Source organism: Gavialis gangeticus, unplaced genomic scaffold, assembly GCF_001723915.1.
Source record: "Gavialis gangeticus isolate Ggan-Ray unplaced genomic scaffold, GavGan_comp1, whole genome shotgun sequence".
Classification (NCBI taxonomy): Eukaryota; Metazoa; Chordata; order Crocodylia; family Gavialidae; genus Gavialis; species Gavialis gangeticus.
The window spans coordinates 115760535-115769307 of NW_017729032.1; positions in this window are offsets into that span (position 1 = coordinate 115760535).

The window sequence follows — 8773 nt, forward strand, 5'->3', positions numbered from 1 at the left end:
CTCCTCAAGCTACATTTTCACTGACTGCCTGTCTTGTATCCATACCAGCCAAGCCTCTGGCTTCTTTACTTTTGATTCCATCCAGGAAAAGCACACACTGACTGCTGAAACTTCCTTAGCCTGACGAAGGGTTTTTGAACCCGAAAGCTTGCTTAATAATTGTTTTCCAACCATTTAAGTTGGTCTAATAAAAGATATCAGATTCACCCAAAGAACTTTGTCTTCCAGCTGAAGTATAGAAGTTATTCTATTGCCCCTTTTGAGCATCCAATATAGAGAATAGGGACACTTCTGAGCAGTAGTGTAACAAGCTAAACTGGTATCCAGAACATACCTAGTAGTTAGAGGGAGCCTACACAATTCCTGGGGAGGGGAGGGGAGGGGAGGGGATTTGGGGAGGCAGGGTAGGTTATGAGAGCAGGAGAGGCTTAAGACTTGGGTTCTGAGTGTGGGGTGCAGGGCGTGGGTGCTGAGAGCAGGAGCAAGGGTCAGAAGCCTTACTAGCTAGGAACTTCTAAATAATTGCACCTGAAGTGCTGCTGTACATGCTCTGCGCATCCCAGCTCTGTTGCTGTTAAAGTGACAGTATCCTGGAACTGTTTCAGACTTCTCAGTATGATAGTGTTGCTGGGGTGTGGACCCTGCAAAGGTGGAAGGCAATTGCGGCTCCCTTCCTAACTTGGCATCCAGGGAAGGTACTCATCTCATCCATCCCTAATTATGCTATTGTTTCTGTGTGTCTGGGGGGGGGGTGGCATCCAATTGTTAAAAATGGGGCCCTTGTACACCCAGAGTGGATAAAAGTCACTCCTTCACATTAGTCTATTAACTCAGTGTTGGTCACAAGCTGCATTCTGGCTGTTGACTAGGTGAAATAAATTCTATTTTTCATCCCTCTATGACTCATTTCCCCAATCTATAGAACATGTATAAATAAATAGAGGGGGAAAAATTTTTTTCCTACCCACTGAAAGCTGCAAGTATGAGAATATTAAAGACTGAGAGGCACTCCAGCATTACCGTAAAGCAGGTCACATAAGTAATCAAAATATTAGGAGTATTGGTGAAAAATGAAGTTCATAATCTAAACCTTTGAAAAGTAAAGTGGCAATTGCTGACTATTTGGAAGTATCTAGGTGAACAAAATTATTTTAAAAGATAAATAAAGCAATACTATTTAGAGTTATTAAAAACATAATGGCAGGCTGAGTAAATGCAGAGCATTTTTAGCATGAAGTGATGCATCACAAACACTTTAGTCATAAAAAGCAGTAACAATTTCAGTCTGATAACTTGCCCATGGCATTTGCAAAAGAAAAAGTGACACATCAAAGGAAAGGTGATAAAATACTCATCAAAAAGATAAACCCCTTGCAACTTCTCCTGCCTTTTCTGCTGTAGGAACTATTTAGCAGACACTGAGGCTGAATAACATCTTGTCAAGATAGTCCTGTGTGACACGCATATTTTAAGGACCATATTTCTGTTACATAAAATTATTCCCATGTTAACTTCAACTAGTCATTTATACCACTTGTCACTAAAAAAAAATGAAAAAAGCAATAATATGAACATACTTCATAGATGAATCCACTTTTGTGTGCTGTGATTTAACTGTTGTAATTTCCCCTGGGAAATAGATTAAGCGAGAACAAAATAAAGTGATGGGTCCAGATATTTTTTGTTGTTTATTTCAAGTAGACAGGGTTTTTTTATTAAATGGCACTCAAGATTTTATTTTGCATAATATACTTCCTGAATAGTACATGAAGTGTAGCAGAAAAGAATGAAAAAAGGAAAAATTTGTTTTCATGCTGTTTGGCAATGCCAACATAGACCCTTAATGTGAAATGAAATAATGATAGAGTTGGGCTTGAGTTTTCCTCTGAGCACCCAGGACATAGCATGATATTGAATACTTACTCTCTTTAAACAAATGTAAACTAACATGTTTGTTTGAACTTTTTTCACTAACCTGTAGTGAATAAGTGAATAGTGTACCTTTTTCTCTCTCACACACACACATTCTCATGCACTGACTTTTTAAAAATATTTTTTGTCATTCATAATTATCAGACAACTCAGATTCCTAAGGCCTGATAGTGATAAGTGTCGTGTTAAAGGAAATAAACAACTAACTCATCCATATTTTCAGAAAGTACATGCATGAGAACAGAAACAAATTCAGAGGTTTCTCCTCTCTAACCTCTGTCTTGAATTATTTATATGCTTTTCTATGGTGCACCTCACTGCCTTGCACACATCAATCAGTCTATCTATAAGTCCTGTGGGAGAAAGGGTCAAAGACAAATATATTATTTCAAATATAGAAATAAAATATTATTTTTTAAATATTATTATCCTAAGATGGGAAGTCAGTGACGAGACTAAAGAACAATGGTACCAGAATGACTGGAGAGAAAGATTTCCATAGTTGATGGGTACTGAATAATTTGAAGAGAGGAAAATGAAGAGTCAGGGAGCATGGAAATGCTAAAGCAGTCCAAATAAAAGTTCTATGGCATAAGCTGCAGCTTTATTGGTAGAGATTGAATGGTGTAGGTCAACTTTAGAAAAGAAAATTGTAATTCTTTTTGAAGGATATTACACCCTGTGCAAATACTGCTTGAGCACTACTCATGAAGTAGCTGAAAATATGCAAAAATAACTGTTTTATTCCTTCCCTTTTCTCCTACTGCAATCTATTCAAGGTGTGGGTTCTAGAGAAAGTAATTTCAAAGATATACAACTATCCTTTTAAGTAACTAGTATATGCAGTTTAGGTTTTAATAAATCTGCATTGTAGATACCCCTTATTATCTGTTGAACACAATCCAGTTGCATGCAAAACTATAGAAACATTACAGTCCTGTAAACAGAACATATCCAGATTAAATTCAAATGATGACAATTCTGACATAAAGGTCATTTATACATGTGCTTTAAAAATGGGGGTGGGGGTGCTTTAATTAGAGTGACTCTGACTACTGCCCTAATTAAAGCATCTGGAACAACTCATGTATCAGCATCCCCACACTTAAAAATGGTGGTGGGGGCACTTTAACTAAAGCTCATTGTGACCGCCGGGTCTCGAACACCTGGTCACTTGCAGTCTTGGTTCAAGCAATGGGTGGTGTACGCCTTACAGATGTTCATTCCTCAAGTAGTCTTTCCCTATCTCACCTGCCACAACTTTGAATGTTTCCCAGTGGGAGGTTGACTACCTGGGGTCCTTCTGAGGCACGTGGTCTGCCCGATGGTCACTTGCAGGGCTCTGCCACCCCTATACCCTGACCTTACACCACCTTAATGGATCACTCAGTCTTCTTGGCCATGCCCCCCTTCTCACATAGCTGTGGAGCCTCTTGAGTTCCTTCCTGTCCTGGATATCAGCTCCTGCGGCCGATTCACTTACTCCATCACGGGTTGTCTACATTTGGAGCTCCTGATCATGGAGCCTGTATTTGCCTAGGGTGGACTCCCACCCTAAAGCCTGAATCCAATGTGAAGCCCTGTACCAATTATTCTATTTATGTAGGCCCCTCCTATCTCTCAACTTCTTCTCATGGGGAAACACAAAAGAAAACACAAAAGAAAAGCACAAAACAATATGGTTACCCTATCACTAGGAATCTGGGTAGCCCCCTTCCTTGGTCCCTTATGTCAGAGTGCCAGGTGCCTAGTTTCCTGTGGTCTAGCCGGAGGATGACCTCTGTTCGGGTCTGTGTACCTGTGGCTTCCTGCTCAGGTCATCCTTTCCCCTTTTCCCCTTCTTCTGTGAGCCTGGGGCTGCCCTGCTTCTTTCCCTTCCAGAGTGTCCCAATCCGGGTGTCTCGTAGTTCCTCAGCATCTGGCTGGCTACTTTCTGTGTTCAGGGTAAGTGCCCTGCTTCTCCATAGCCCCTCCTGCTGGTCCTGCTGGGACTCTCCCAGTGGTGAGAATTCCTCCTCCTCCCAACTGTTCCCAATACTCCAACCTGTTATTGTGTGGGTCTTCGTGTACCCTCCTTGGCTTCCTCTGTTACTGCTGTCTTTGCAGATTCCAGGGGCTGTTCCTGTCTTGTCCCCAGCACTGGCGATCTGCTCCCTGCTGCCACTGCGAAGAACAGCATCAGGATCCTCCTCTGGCTCCTCCTCTGGTGCTCCTTCCTCCCTGAGGGATACCCGGAGTGGGTCCTGTGGCTATGCACTCCTTGGGTCCGTTCTCCCCCTTCCCTTTCCTCTGCCATTGACCGTTTTTATCCTTGCTGGCTAGAGATTGCTGGTGATGTCATCAGCCAGCCTCAGCTGGAAAAAGATGAGGCTAACGAGCCGCGCGGACTTCTCTCCCTGTTCCCGCTGCACTGCGGCTCCTGCTGTGGGTGAATAGTTTTTTTCTGTTTTAACTTTTATGTTTGTTGCCTCTCCCTCCTATCCATTCTGTTCCCCATAACTTTCCTTTCTTATTCAGGGTCCTTCCTCCCGTTCTCTCCTGGGACACTCACCAAATGAGCTTTAGTTAAAGTGCTCCTGCTGTCATTTTTAAATGTAGAGACACTGATACACGAGAGGCTGGAGTATGCTGGAATGTATTAATAACCAAGTTCCAGCAGACTCAATTAATTCAAGCATCAGAGCAGATTAAATAAAATTAATCGAGTCTACTTCGATGCGTGTCAGAGCAGCTTTGCTTCTTGTGTATATACACCCAAAGTTTCCAGATATATAACAAGACTGACAGTAACATGAAATTTAACAAATAAATCATTAGCATTAAGAAAAATAGTTAAACAAACTCCACATAGAGATTTCCTGCTCAAAAGCAACAAAGAAAGGCCTACCTTTTACCTGTTGCTCATTATTGTAATTGATATGAATTATATAACAGCAACTGTTTCATGACTGCTTTTTTTCAAATTCATTCTAACCAAAGGCCATGGTCAGAAACTCCTGATAATTTCAGGTCTTCAATAAAGCAAGCAATAAATTTAGATTATTTACAGTATCAGATGGTAAAAGGAAATTAGAGGTACTTACAAAAGCAGTAAGACAAGTGCTTGCCTTTTCCTTGTTGACATTTTTTAAAACATCTCTTAATACCTAGGAAACAGATTGGCTGTGGGATGTGTTGCCCTCAATGTCAGAAAATCCTATATTGCTGCAAGACAACAAAACTACACCTCAAGCAAAATGATCTAAAAGTTCTGCAAATCTCTTGACTTCTCCCACTTGAAATCTGAAAGAAAATGTGTTGAGCAGCCATCTGGTGTATGATGTCCATGGGGATACATAAATCTAAGTGGAAAAATGCCTGCTCTTATAGTACATGTAGTTGGCAACATTTTGTAATTTAAACTTATAGAAAAAGAAATCCTTCCACATTTTTTCATGATTTTATTGACAGTCATTTCAAATTGGAATGTATATTGAGCAGTCATTACATTTCTTTCTGCTGTTTCTGCTTTCTAGGAAATTGCTTCTTGAGGCTCAGTTTCCAAATTTAGTGTTTAGAAACCTCAAGCAAATTTGTTAAATCTGAAATAACATGAAGCTTCTAAAATGAAATATTCCTTTTTATATTCATTTATTTGTAAGTTATTCAACAAACTTAACAGAAAAGCTAAGTAAACTATATTGATCTGAATTCATACTTAACTTCGAATCTCACTTAATCAGGGTGAACCAAATCCCATTCCACACATTAGATATGTATATGGACTTAGATGCCTAAGTGAAATTATATACTACACTATTCAATTCCCTGGAAATCCTTATGTTACAAGATACCAATTAATGAACCAATACTATACAAAATTATTAAACATATAATGATAGGCTGAGAAATACAGGTCATTTTTAACAGGAAGGGATTTTCTTTTGTAACAAACCATCATCTTACCCTGAAGATTGGGGTCACCAAAAGCTATGAGGAAGAAGAGGAGTCACTAACCTCTTACTAGTCATAGCATTGCTCTGGATTACATTCTAAGAAAAAGGGTAGTATCTAGCCTAGTGGAGTTTCATGCAAATGAGGGGAATATGGCCCAGTTCACTGGCTGATCTAAAAACAAATGGATCACTGATCCACTTAAATAAGATGGATGTGGGCTGAGAGGCAGAACAGGATATATGTGATTTCAGGAGAGATCTATCAGTGGAAAAAGCCAGCCTGTCTCCCAGAAGGCAAAGTGGGTTAGTGACAGAAGGATGGGGATGGCTGAGTAGTGTGCATGTGTGGGTGTTCTTGTTATTCAAGAAGAATTAGAGAATTTGAGGTTTGCTATGACTAATCTATCAGGTTGTCTTTCCCTTTCTCCAAAATCAGGTACACACTCTTTTCTGCCACGGGGTCCAGGCTCCTGTCTTTAGAGATGCCTCTCTTGTATAACAACTGCCACTTGAAGGCTTTCCAAATAGGGCAGACTAGGCAGGTATTCCATGCCTACAAACCAGGGGTATCAAGCATTTAGAGTGTCAGTGACATTTAAGTGGTTTCCTCAATGACTTTTTGTAATGCAAAACACACAAAGCATTGAAAGAAAGTACTTATTTCCCTAATGTTAAAGCAGACTTCATCTGCCTGAGTCCTGCCTGAGCCATAGAACAGAGGTTCCTTTTTGTTTTGGCTGCAGTGAGCAGATCTACACATGCATTTGCTCTGGGGTGGGTTTACTCTAGAGTTATTTACTCCACAGGCAGGCACCTACATGTGCAGGGAAGTGGGAGAAGATTTGCTGCTCCTGGTAGGAGTCTGTTCCAACTTCCTGTGGTTCTGCACTGGCCCCATGCCATTGCCGAGGGGAGGTGGAGGCACCAGCAGCTGACTGTCATCTTTAAAAGGCAGCCCCGCATACTGTTCCGGGGCACATGCTTCCCAGCACGTGGCAGCTCTCTCGCCATAGCCTTGGCACACTGCGACATGGCTGCTTCAGCAGCAATGTCCACTGCAGCAATGTCCACTGCCTCAGGCTCCTGCTGGCCACCATGCTGGCCTACCGTGGGGACGGCCATGTGGCCTAGGGCACTCTTGGCCCTGGCAGCTCCACTGCACCTTACAGCTGCCTGGCCTGGCTCCCCACAGTATCCCAGGCCTATTGCTGCCACACTGCTAGTGCCTGGACCCTGTGTTGCTGCCCGGATCCCAGTAGGGATGCTGCTAACATGCTCCTGGATGCCACCACCAGGGCTGCCAATGCCCTCCTGGGCTTCCAGCCCTGCTGCCTCTGGGCCAGCCCAGCCAGACAGGACTGGTGGCTGCACATTGTCCAGACCACCTGAGATAATGACCAGTGGCTGGAGGCATTCTGGATGACCTGGGCCACCTTCCAGGACCTCCTGGAGCAAATCTTCCCAGACCTGGAGTTGCAGGCCATCACCATGTAGTGACCTCTTTCCGCAAACACCTGGCTGGCCATTGCCTGTTCCAGCTGGCCACACTGGCCAGCCTCCACTATTTCGGCCACCTTTTTGGTGTGGGCAAAATGACTGCTGGGAAGGATGTCCTGGAGGTGTGCTGCACCCTCCAGAACATACTGGGGCACTTCGGGATCCAGGTGTATGGCCTTCTGACAGTGGTGATGCAGTTCCATGCCTTGGGCTTCTCCCAGTGCATTCTGGCCTTGGAAATCCCCCTCATCTGTCTGCCCATGGTGACTGCCCCTAATACAGACAGTGGGGCAGTGCTCATGATGTCTTCATCTTCCACTTCTCCACCCTGCCAGCCCTTGTGGAGAGGTGGAGTGAGGGAACTTCATGACAGGGTTGCCTGCACATCAGCTGGGTGCAATGGTGGTCCTATCCCTCCTCATTGCAAGCCAAGCCTACCTGCTTCTCCCCTGGCACATGCAGCCCTTCCCCAGGCAGCTGGACCCCCACCTGGCACACTTCAACAGGTGTCTGGGTGGGACCTGTGCACTTGTGGAGTGCTAGTTTACCTGACTGAAGGGACACTGGTTCACCCTCATCACCCACCTCAAGGTCACTGAGGCCAACATCCCCTAGGTCATTGTTGCATACCTACCAATGGAGGCCAGGGCACCGGGTGTGAGAGGCACTGGCTGACCACCTATTCCTGTACTCCATTCTGTAGCCTACCTGGGCAGCTGCCCTCCGACCCCAGTCCCACTGCACATTCCCAGTACCACACTCACTACTGACAGTTCTCCAAAAAGCACTTTATTCCCCTCTACAGAAACAGACCACCCTTCCCCCCCTCTGTCCCACAACAGAGCTTGTCCTGCTCCCCAACTCCCCACAGAGCCCTTCCACCAACCACCCCACCTAAAACCAATAAAGCACCCTCTTCCCCCTGTCGACTATTTACAGTATGGTCTATGTGTGTGTGCCCTTCTGGGGTAGGGGACTGTGGGGTGGGGACATCTAAGGGGTGGAGCCCAGAGACAGGCACCTAGCACCCGAGCATCTGGTCACTCCTCCGTGGGTGTGCACATCATGGCAAGGCTTTCTGGCAGAGGGCTCACCCAGCAGTGACAGTGGATGGTGCCCTGCCAGTGTGCCCATCTCCACTTCCTGCAGCTGGTGGGCTTGACAGGGGACCTAGGGTGGGGGCAGGGATTGTTGATATGGTGATGGGGAGATTGGGAGGATAACAATATAGTCAAGGTGATGAAGGTAGGAAGAACACAGCCCTGGAGCTGGGGCTAGGATGAGCAGATGGGGCTGTATTCTGAAAGTGCATGGACATTTGCTAGATTGGGTTAATCCATTCGCGATCTAAATTAGTTCAACTTCTGAGGTGAACTAATTGAGATTGGGCCTGCCATTTCTTGTCCTAT